General features: G+C 43.4%; 1 long non-coding RNA gene across 1 annotated transcript in view; it reads left to right on the top strand.

Annotated features, from left to right (window-relative positions):
* The window catches only part of LOC125483867, a 17,020-nt gene extending 10,282 nt beyond the window's left edge, over positions 1–6,738 (top strand). Inside the window, exon 3 of the long non-coding RNA XR_007262779.1 lies at positions 6,689–6,738. This is a non-coding gene — a long non-coding RNA (uncharacterized LOC125483867). The remainder of the gene's footprint in view (positions 1–6,688) is intronic.
* Positions 6,739–9,569: the final 2,831 nt, after the last annotated feature.

Genomic DNA, 9,569 nt, shown 5'->3' with positions numbered 1-9,569 from the left:
GAAAAGCATAATTTGTCAGCAGGAGAAGGATCTTCTGAGGAGAGAGAAACGGAGATGATGTTTTAGCTCGACAACCTTTCCCATATCGCTGACACAGTGCTGGGATAAATTCCGCGAAGTGCTGTTTATCTGTTTCGTCAACTGTCTCTCTTTTTGTCCCCTAGAATGGGTAGTACTTTCTGCTTATGGGTGGAATCGAAGATAATCAATGACCTACAAAGGAAATGAGATAATTATTTCAGGGAAATAAGCTTGCAGGGCTCAGTGGAGGGAGCAGGGGAATTACAGAATCTACATTTCTCTGTAGAAAGCTTTCCATTGAATGTGCTGTAAAAAAAGGTTGCACATGATGTTGGTGCGGCCTCTTCTGGAGTAGTGTACAGTTCGGTGCACTGTGCTATGGGAATGATATTATTCAGCTGGAGATGGTTCAGAAGAGACTTACCAGGATGTTACTGGCTTTGGAGGGTTTGAGTTATATGGAGAGACTGGATAGGCTGGAACATTTTGAGCAGGAGCGAAGGATCTTGTGGAGTGACGTTACAGAGGTTTATAAAATCATGAGGGTTATAGATAAGGTGAATAGCAGGTGTCTTTTTCCGAGTGTGGGGGATTTCAAATCAAGGAAGCAAATTTTAAAGGTGGAAGGAGGAAAACTTTAAAAAGACATTTTTCTTTTTACGCTGAGTCGTTCGTGTGTGGAACTTCCAGACGGATTGATGGATGCCGGTACAGTTACAACGTTTAAAAGACATTTAGATAAGTGCACGAATAATAAATATTTGGAGAGATATGGGCCAAGCTCAGGCAGAGGGAATAGTTTAGTTTGGGAGAACGGTCGGCATGGACTGGTTGGGCCAATAGGTCTTTTTCCATGTGTATGACACTATGACTCGAAGTGGCTAAAGCTGCAACTGTTATGCTATATAAATTGGGCCTGCCAGATTTTTACCTACAGTCTTCACCTTTCAGAAAATAGATTAAACTTTTTTCCAATCTCAGTGCAAGCTCTTATTCTTGATTTTAAAACCTGACGCCCTGTTCACAGCTCCAAACCGCCTCCCATTTCAGTGATTGGATGTAAGACAAACCCGCCCCTCACTCACGCCGTTATAGGTTGGAGACTCTGCCCTCCACATTTCCCGATTGGTCGGAACACGCGCCCCGCCCCTCGTTCTCCCAGATTGACCCGGCAGCTCCGCGTCAAACCTCCAGTCCCGCCCCTTGCTTTCAAATGGTCAAGAGACGTCATCCAGCGGGCAGGCAGCTTTCCGGACAACGCGCATGCGCGTGCCGTGAAGGATGTTCAGAAAAAAATATTCGTCTATCGCATTGGTCGGCGGTGAGTAAAAGTTAAAGACCAGACCAGCGTTCGGCGTGATATTCTGACCAGAAAGTTTCATTGTTGCTCATTTTAGGTCTCAAGCTCCAAATATGGGTTTTCCGGTGCCGCGATTTAAGCCGCAGAGAACCTCAGGCTTCTTCCCAGAAACAGGCCCCAGTCAACAGTGTGCGCAGGCGCTGTTGGTGCAGTGACGTAACAGCATGCGCGCGATGCCGTCTGATGGTTCGCACCTCAGTGCCTGAGCTCCCATTTCCCATCCCCCACTCTTCTCCCCTCCATCCCTAATCCACTCCAGTGTCACCTTCTGGGGCTCTGCAGTTTTGTTTCATTATTCCCGGTGGGAGGGATTACAACAGTAAAACTGCAATATGAAGGTGAGATGAAGCTGGATGTGATAAATAGCAGCAATCCCACCAGAATCCAAGTCCTGTAACCCCCTGTAAACTTCCAGGTGTCTTAGCAGCTGGATGTCTGACTGAATCCTTCCTGCACATGGAGCAGGGGAATGGTATATCCGTGGTGTGACAGCACATTTGGCGGCCTGTTCAGGTGGGGAAGTGTATCCCTGTCGTTGTCCTGATTTTTCCACAGTATCTTTTGTCTCTCCTGGCTGGCATAATCAGATAAGTTCTGACCCAGTCGACAGAATATCCATATCGTTGTTTGTTATTTTGTTGTTATTTCTGCTGATTGTGACTGAATGAGATTTCCGTTGCTGCCCATCAATGGTTAGATGTTGCTGATTTCCCAGCTTTATCTTCTCACGATCAGAAATTATTTGTCCTGCACTGGAGATCATTTTTGCTTCTATACTAGGACTGAGCATCAAATAATTGTTATAGCACAAGAATAGCAATCAAAAACAGATCAGCATCACGATCACTGGATTCACAACACAGTGAAATTATTTTCTTGTGATTTTGTACCTCGGTACAAAACGGAGACATTGTAAACTTTTCACTGCACTCTTGTATGCCTGTAATTGATTACAGGTGACAATGAAACCAAATTCTGATTGCATTTCCAAATGTAAATTTAAAAATTTAATGGCCATCTAAATTGCCCAAACCAGACTTTATGATTAACAGATCTTGGACACCAAGTTTAGAGAAAAGAAATGACAATTACTTGAGCAAAACAAACGTAAACAACTGAGCAATCTAATCAATATCTGTGATACAAACACAGTCTTCATTCATAACCTCCACTCTCTCAGATAAGGGTATTTTGAAATGAAAATAAAATTCATGTAAAGTGTCAGTTCACTTAACCAGTTTCAAACAATGGATGCCAAGCCTTTGTGCAATCCTTGGATAATGAGTTGTTCACGGCCATGTAGAACCTTACTAATTTCTAACTCAACAGTGAATGTAGACAGTTTCAGCAAACTTCCATAAGTATTTTCTTATTTCCTATGTTGCTTTTCTTGGAACATTCAACTATTTTAGAACCGGATAGAAAATGAGAGACAGAGCAATCAGTCCTGAACCTTCCAAAATCACTGCACCTCCTTGACCTTCTTGAACTGCTGCAGTCTGTGCGGTGAAGTTGCTCCCAGATTGCTGTTCCATCAGGAGTTACAGGATTTTCATCCAGTGGTGACGAGGTAATGCTGATATCTGTGGGAGTTACAGTCATTTTGTTTTTATATCCCATGTTTAACAGAATAGAAACACAGGGAAGAGGATCAGGAGTAGGCCATTGTGATGTTTGATCCTGCTGTGCTATTCAGTATGATCATGGCTGATCATTCTACTCCGTGACCTGTTCCTACTTTGGACCCATGCTCTGTGATCCCTTTAACCCTCAGAACGATATCTATCTTTTCCTTGGGAAATATTCAATGTTTTGGCCTTAACTGCTTTCTGTGGCAGCAAATTCCACAGACTCATCAGTCTCTGAATAAAGAAACTTTTCCACATCCCAGTGCTCAGTGGCCTAGCCCATATCCTTAATCTGTTAACCTCTGGTTCTAGACTGCCCAGTCATTGAGAACACTCTTCCTGCATTTACCTTGTCAGTCCTGTTCGACTTTTATTGGTTTCTGTGAGATCTTCCTTCATTATTCTAAACTCCAGTGAATTTCATTCTAACCAATGCATTCTGCCCTTATACGTCAGTCCCGCCATCCCAGGAATCAGTCTGGTAAACCTTTGTCGTGCAGCCTCCATAGCCAGAACATCCTTCATCAGATAAGTATTCTAAAACTTCCCACAATACTCTAGTTGTGGTCTCACCAAGACCCTGTACAATTTCTGCAAGACATCCCTGCTCCTGTACTCAAATTTTCTCACAATGAAGGCCAACATAGCATTTGCCTTCTTCACCTCCTGCTGCACCTGCACGCTTACTTTCAGCAACTTGGGTACAAGGACAAACCGGTCTCATTGCATCTTCTCCCTTTCCTAACCTATTTCCATTCAGATAATAATCTGTCTTTCTGTTGTTGTGATCAGACTGCATAGCCTCCCATTTGTCCACAACATCCTTAATCCACTTTGTATTCTTGCCCACCCACTTAACTCCAAATCACACTGTAGCATATGCGCATCCTCCTCACAGTTCACTGTCCCACCCAGATTCCTGTCATCTACAAGCTTGGAGATATGACATTTAAATTTCCTCATCTAAATCATTAACAGATATTGGGTATAACTGGGGTCCAAGCACTGATGCCTGTGGTACCACACTGGTCACTGGCTGCCACTCAAAAAATGACCTGTTTGTTCTTGCACTTTGTTTCCTCTTTGTCAATACACTACCCCCAATCCCATATACTTCAACTTTACATGCTAATCTCTTCTGTTGGATATTTTGAATGCTTTCTCAAAGCCCAAGTAAACTACATCCACTGCCTCCCTATCAACTCTAAACTTTGCATTCTTGAAACATTCCAGCAGATTTGTCCATCTGTATTTCCCTTTCATAAATCCAGGCTGATTGACTCTGTCCAATCTTGTCACTGTTTTCCAGTTTTCGGCTAACCAGTCTGTAAATCGATGTTTTCTCTTCACCTCCTTTTTTCAAAGAGTGGACTTACATTAGCTACCCTCCAATCCATAGGAATTGTTCCAGAGTCCATAGAATCTTAAAAAAATGACGATCAATTTCCTCTGTTCAGATTCAGGCCCCTAGTTTCAGAATGTGTCCACTGTCTCGTGGGCCACTTTAAGTACTCTGGGCTGTCGATTACCAGGTGCTGGGATATGTTGGCTTTTAATCCCATCAATTTCCTCAACACCATTTCCCTACTAATACTGTTTTCCTTCAGTTTCTCCCTCTCCTGCATTCCCCAGCATTTTAAGGATATTATTCTGTCATTCGTTCTGATGACAGAACCAAAATATGTGGTTCATTGTTCTGCCATCTCTTTATTTCACATTATAATTTCTCCCCTGTTTCTGGTTGTAAGCAATTTGTTTTCATTGATCTTTTTGCTCTTCCTTTTATCTTTAGGAGCTTTTCCAATTAGTTTATACATTCCCCACAAGCTTACTCTCGTACTCTATTTTTCCCGTCTTATGTGGCAGGGCCACCTTTCCTGGTTTATTTTGTGCCAGATAGGAATTAACAGCAGTTGCAGGTCTTCCAAGTGCTCTGTAAATGTTTGTCATCCCTTTAAGTTTACGTTCCCTGAGTTATTGCAGCCTACGTGCTCCACATACCATTGTAATTTCCTCTCTGTTTAGAATTTGGCCCTCATTCTCAGACTCAAAAGTGTCACTCTCCACCTGAATGAAGAGTTCTGTCACTGAGTTCTTCATTCTTCCACGAGGGGCCTCTCGCAGCTAGATTGCAAATTATTCCTTTCTCATTACTCAATTTAAATGTTGAAATTAAATTTGCCATAGTCCCAGAAGATCATAGGACTGCTCTCTCACTTCAGAGAGAGAGATGAGTAATGATGCTTTAACCTGAGGGTCACCATGCCTCTGGCAAGGGGCAGGATTAAGAATGTGGGACCTTCATGGTGACCTCAGCTTGTACAGGAATTGAGCGCATGCTGTTGGCATCAGTCTGCATCACAAATCAGCCATCCACCCAACTGAGCTAACCCACACCAGCCCCACCCCCCCGGCCATTACAGAATGTGCAATCTAGGATGGCCTGTCCTCCGTTTGGTTCCTCACTGTATCAATCCAGAAAACCATCTCATACACACTCCAGGAATTTCTCCTGTATGGTGTTACTGATTTGATTTGCGTGATCTATGTTCAGATTGAAGTCACCCACAATAACCCTAACACCACAAGATACAGGAGCAGAATTAGGTTCTTTGCCCCATCGATTCTGCTCCACCATTTGATCATGACTAATGTGTTTCTCAACACCATTCTCCTGCCTTCTGCCTTCTCCTGCAACCGTTGATCCCCACAATCGAGAATCTATGTATCTCTGTCATCATTGCACTCAATGAATTGGCCCTCTACGACAATGAGTTCCACAGCTTCACCACCCTCTTGCTGAAGAAATTCCTCCTCATCTCAGTTCTAAAGGGTCATCCCTTCACTGAGAGGCTGTGCACTTGGGTTCTAGTCTCTCCAATATGTTGACATCTTCTTCATGTCCATCTATCCAGGCCTCTCAGTAATCTATAAGTTTCAATCACATAGAGTCATAGAGCCAGACAGCACAGAAACAGACACCTTGGTGCAACCAGTCCATGCCAACCACTTTCCAAAACTAAAATAGGTTCACTTGCCTGCATGTGGCTCATATCTCTCTAAATATTTCTTACTTAAGTACTTTTCCAGATGTATTTTAAACATTGTAACTGTACCCACATTCAGCACTTCCTCTGGTAGTTCATTCCACACACAAACCACTCTGTGAAACAAAAATTGCCCCTCATGCCCTTTTTAAATCTTTCTCCTCTCACCTTAATAATATGCCCCTGAGTCTTGAACTCCCCCAACCTAATGAAAAACAACCTGCCATTCACCTTAGGGCAGGACTTATACAATTAGTGGTAGGGCCCTGCGTAGTGTTATACCTAGGTACCTTTGTATCTGAGATGGTGCCATAAATGCTGACTTGTAAACTTTTCACTATACTCATGTGAGTACATGTGACAATAAAGCTAATTCAGTTTGATTAAAAATACGCCCCCTAATCTTGAAATCCCCACCCTAGGGGAAAGACACCTGCCATTCACCTTATCTGTACTCCTCAGGATTTCATCAACCTCTTTCAGGTCAAGGTCAACCTCAACCTCCTCCCCTCCTGTGAAAGAAGTCCCAGCCTATCCAGCCTCCCCGATAACTCAATCCAAGCATTCCTAGCAACTTCCTGGTAAATCTCTTCTGAGCCCTGTCCAGGTTAATGATATCCTTACTGTTACAGGGCAACCAGAACTGGACACAGTATTTCAGAAGAGGCCTCAACGATGTCCTGTATGACCTCAACATGATGTCCCAACTCCTGTAAACAAAGGTCTGAGCAATTAAGTTAAGCAAACTACACACCTTCTTAATCACCCTGTCTAGGCGTGAGACAAACTTCAAAGAATTATGTCACTGAACCCCTAGTTCTCTCTGTTCTACAGCACTACCCAAGGCCCTACTTTTATTTGTATAAGTCCTGCCCTTGTTTGTTTTACCAAAATGCAATACCTTGCATATATCCAAATTAAACTCCAGCTGCCACTCCTCAGCCCATTGTCCCCATTGATCAAGATCTCTTTGTAATCTTAGATAACCTTTTCAGTGTCCACATTCAACATACAAACTATCCTCTGATTGAAAAGGTTTCCCCATCGTTCCCTTTTATATCTTTCTCCTCTCACCTTAAAACATAAGAATTCCCCTATTCAAAGGAAAAGACCTTTGCTATTCAGCTTATCTACACCCCTCATGATTTTACTAAACTCTGCAAAGTCACCCCTCAACCTCCTACATTCCAGCCTATCCAGTCTGTCCTCATAACTCAAACCCTCCAGCCTCGGTAACGCATTGACTCGAAGTGTAGCAGCAAGCCACACAGAGTAGAACGTCAATCCGGCCACGAGAAATATCACCTAATCTCCAGTTCTTTGGCTCTTGGTCAAATACTTTGGCAACAGGAACTGTCCAGCCTGATACATGGAGAGTGAACATTTGGCCTCGCTTTCTCCACAATAAAAACTGACACAAAATATTCATTTAATATCTCTCCCATCTGTTGAGTTTCAACACAAACGTGACCTCCTTGATCTTTAATGTGCACAACTCTGTCTCCAGTTGCTCTCTTGCTGTACGTGTACTGGTAGAACCTCTTTGGATTATCCTTAGCCTTGGCAGATGAGGTTATCTCACATCCCCTCTTTGCCTTCCTGATCTCCCTTTCATATAACAACAAGCTAAATTCTTAACCATCCTTTGGGCAGTTAGAAGGGATGATAAATGCTTGCTGAGTTGCCATGATCCCATGAACAAACAAAAAAAAATCCAATCACTGAAGTTACTTGTGAACCTGCTGGTGTTTCATTAAGCTCGACGACTGAATTTTTCCCACACACAGAGCAGGTGAATGACCTCTCCCCAGTGTGTATTTGCTGGTGTACAGTGAGGGTTGATGATGTCCTGAACCCAGCCCGACAGTGAGTGCACCTGAACTGTCTACCTTCAGTGTGAACATGTTGATGGTACATCAGTCCACCTGAGCTTTTATAGCACTTCCCACAATCTGCATATTTAAAGGGTCTCTCTTCAGTGTGAACCTGTTGGTGTTTCAATAGGCTGGATGACCGGGAGAAATCCTTCCCACACCTGGAGGAGGTGAATGGTCTCTCCCCGGTATTGACTTGCTGTTGTGTCAGCAGGTGGGATGACTGAATGAATTACTTGCCACACTCACAGCAGGGAAACAGCCCCTTTCCAGTGTGAAACCGCTGTGAATGCCTTCTCACACACGAAGCAGGTGAACAGTTTCTTCCTGGTGTGATTGCACCAATATGTTTGCAGCTTGGATGGGTAATTGAAACTCCTCCCACTGTCTCCATGGATCCACAGTTTTCTGTCAGTGTGGCATTGCTTTAGTTTCAAAAAGTCGGTTGATCGCCTGAAGCCTCGTCCTCACACAGAATATGTGCACAGTTTCTCTTCACTGTGAATGGTGCATCCACCTTCCATGTTCAAAATCTGATGATATTCAACTTACATTAAAATGAAGCAATTCTGTCAGATGCTGTTTCTCGACTGCACATCCTCAAATTCCAAAACAATGTGGAATTGATCAGAAACAAAAGAAAAGGAGCATAAGATAACACACAAAAAGAAAGGTAGCTTGTGAAATCAAGGTGAATGATCTGGTAATTTATGGGGCTGGCACAGGGGAATAGTGACCATAAAAGCTGCCATCTTACTATTAAATCACCAACTAATTCACTCGTGTTCATCAGCGATGGGAACCTGTCATCCAATCAGGACCTATGGAAGACTCGGACCTCAATGGAAGAAAGAGAGCACTGGGCAGGGGCTAAGAACAGCCCATGCTTTCAGTGGGAGAGGCTGTAGCGTCCGTATAGCAACCTGAAGAGGTTCCTTCCTTGCTGTTTTGTTCAGAACAATTAAATAAGAGCCTGTTTTAAAGGAGCGTGCAAGTCAACTGCTCGCTAGCTTCCGTGGTGCAATTGGTCAGCGCTTTCAGCTCGTACGTGCAAGGTTGGTGGTTCAAGGTCACAAAGGCAGGAGCAAGCACTGTTCTCACTCTACGAGTTCCATTTTTGTGATATAGGTCCGGGTTTTTAATGCAGTTTGGAAAATGCTCCCCAAACAGAAATCTTATCCAGTGAGTAAGCGCAAAGGCGTTTTGATGTTGTTATAATAGCTAACGTAAAGAGCTGCGGATGTTGGGAAAATTAAACAAAAACAGAAACTGTTGGAGAAACTCAACAGGTTTGGTAGTACCTGTGGGAGAAAACAGTTCTGAAACACCCTGATTCTCTGCCCACAGATGCTGCCAGATCTGCTGAGTTTTTCTGGCAATTTATGTTTTTATTTTTAAATGAATGTGTATTCCACCTATTGCGATGAAACAAGCAGACCCACCATGTACTGAATTTAACCCTTTTGAAATCTGTGAAGTGATTGGATTCAAACAAACCCAGTAATGAGTCACTCTTCCTCAGCTCCACAGGGAGAGAGACCTGGAAAGGTGAGTGGGTAGTGCGCTGCTGCAGTCATTGCCGAGTGGTTAAAGAGATGGAGTTTGAAACCCATTGGGGTGTCCCTGGGCAGTTTCGAAA

Source organism: Rhincodon typus, chromosome 8 (assembly GCF_021869965.1).
Source record: "Rhincodon typus isolate 14 chromosome 8, sRhiTyp1.1, whole genome shotgun sequence".
NCBI lineage: Eukaryota > Metazoa > Chordata > Chondrichthyes > Orectolobiformes > Rhincodontidae > Rhincodon > Rhincodon typus.
Note: the sequence above shows the minus strand (reverse complement) of the source record. Positions and strands in the feature narration are given on the sequence as shown.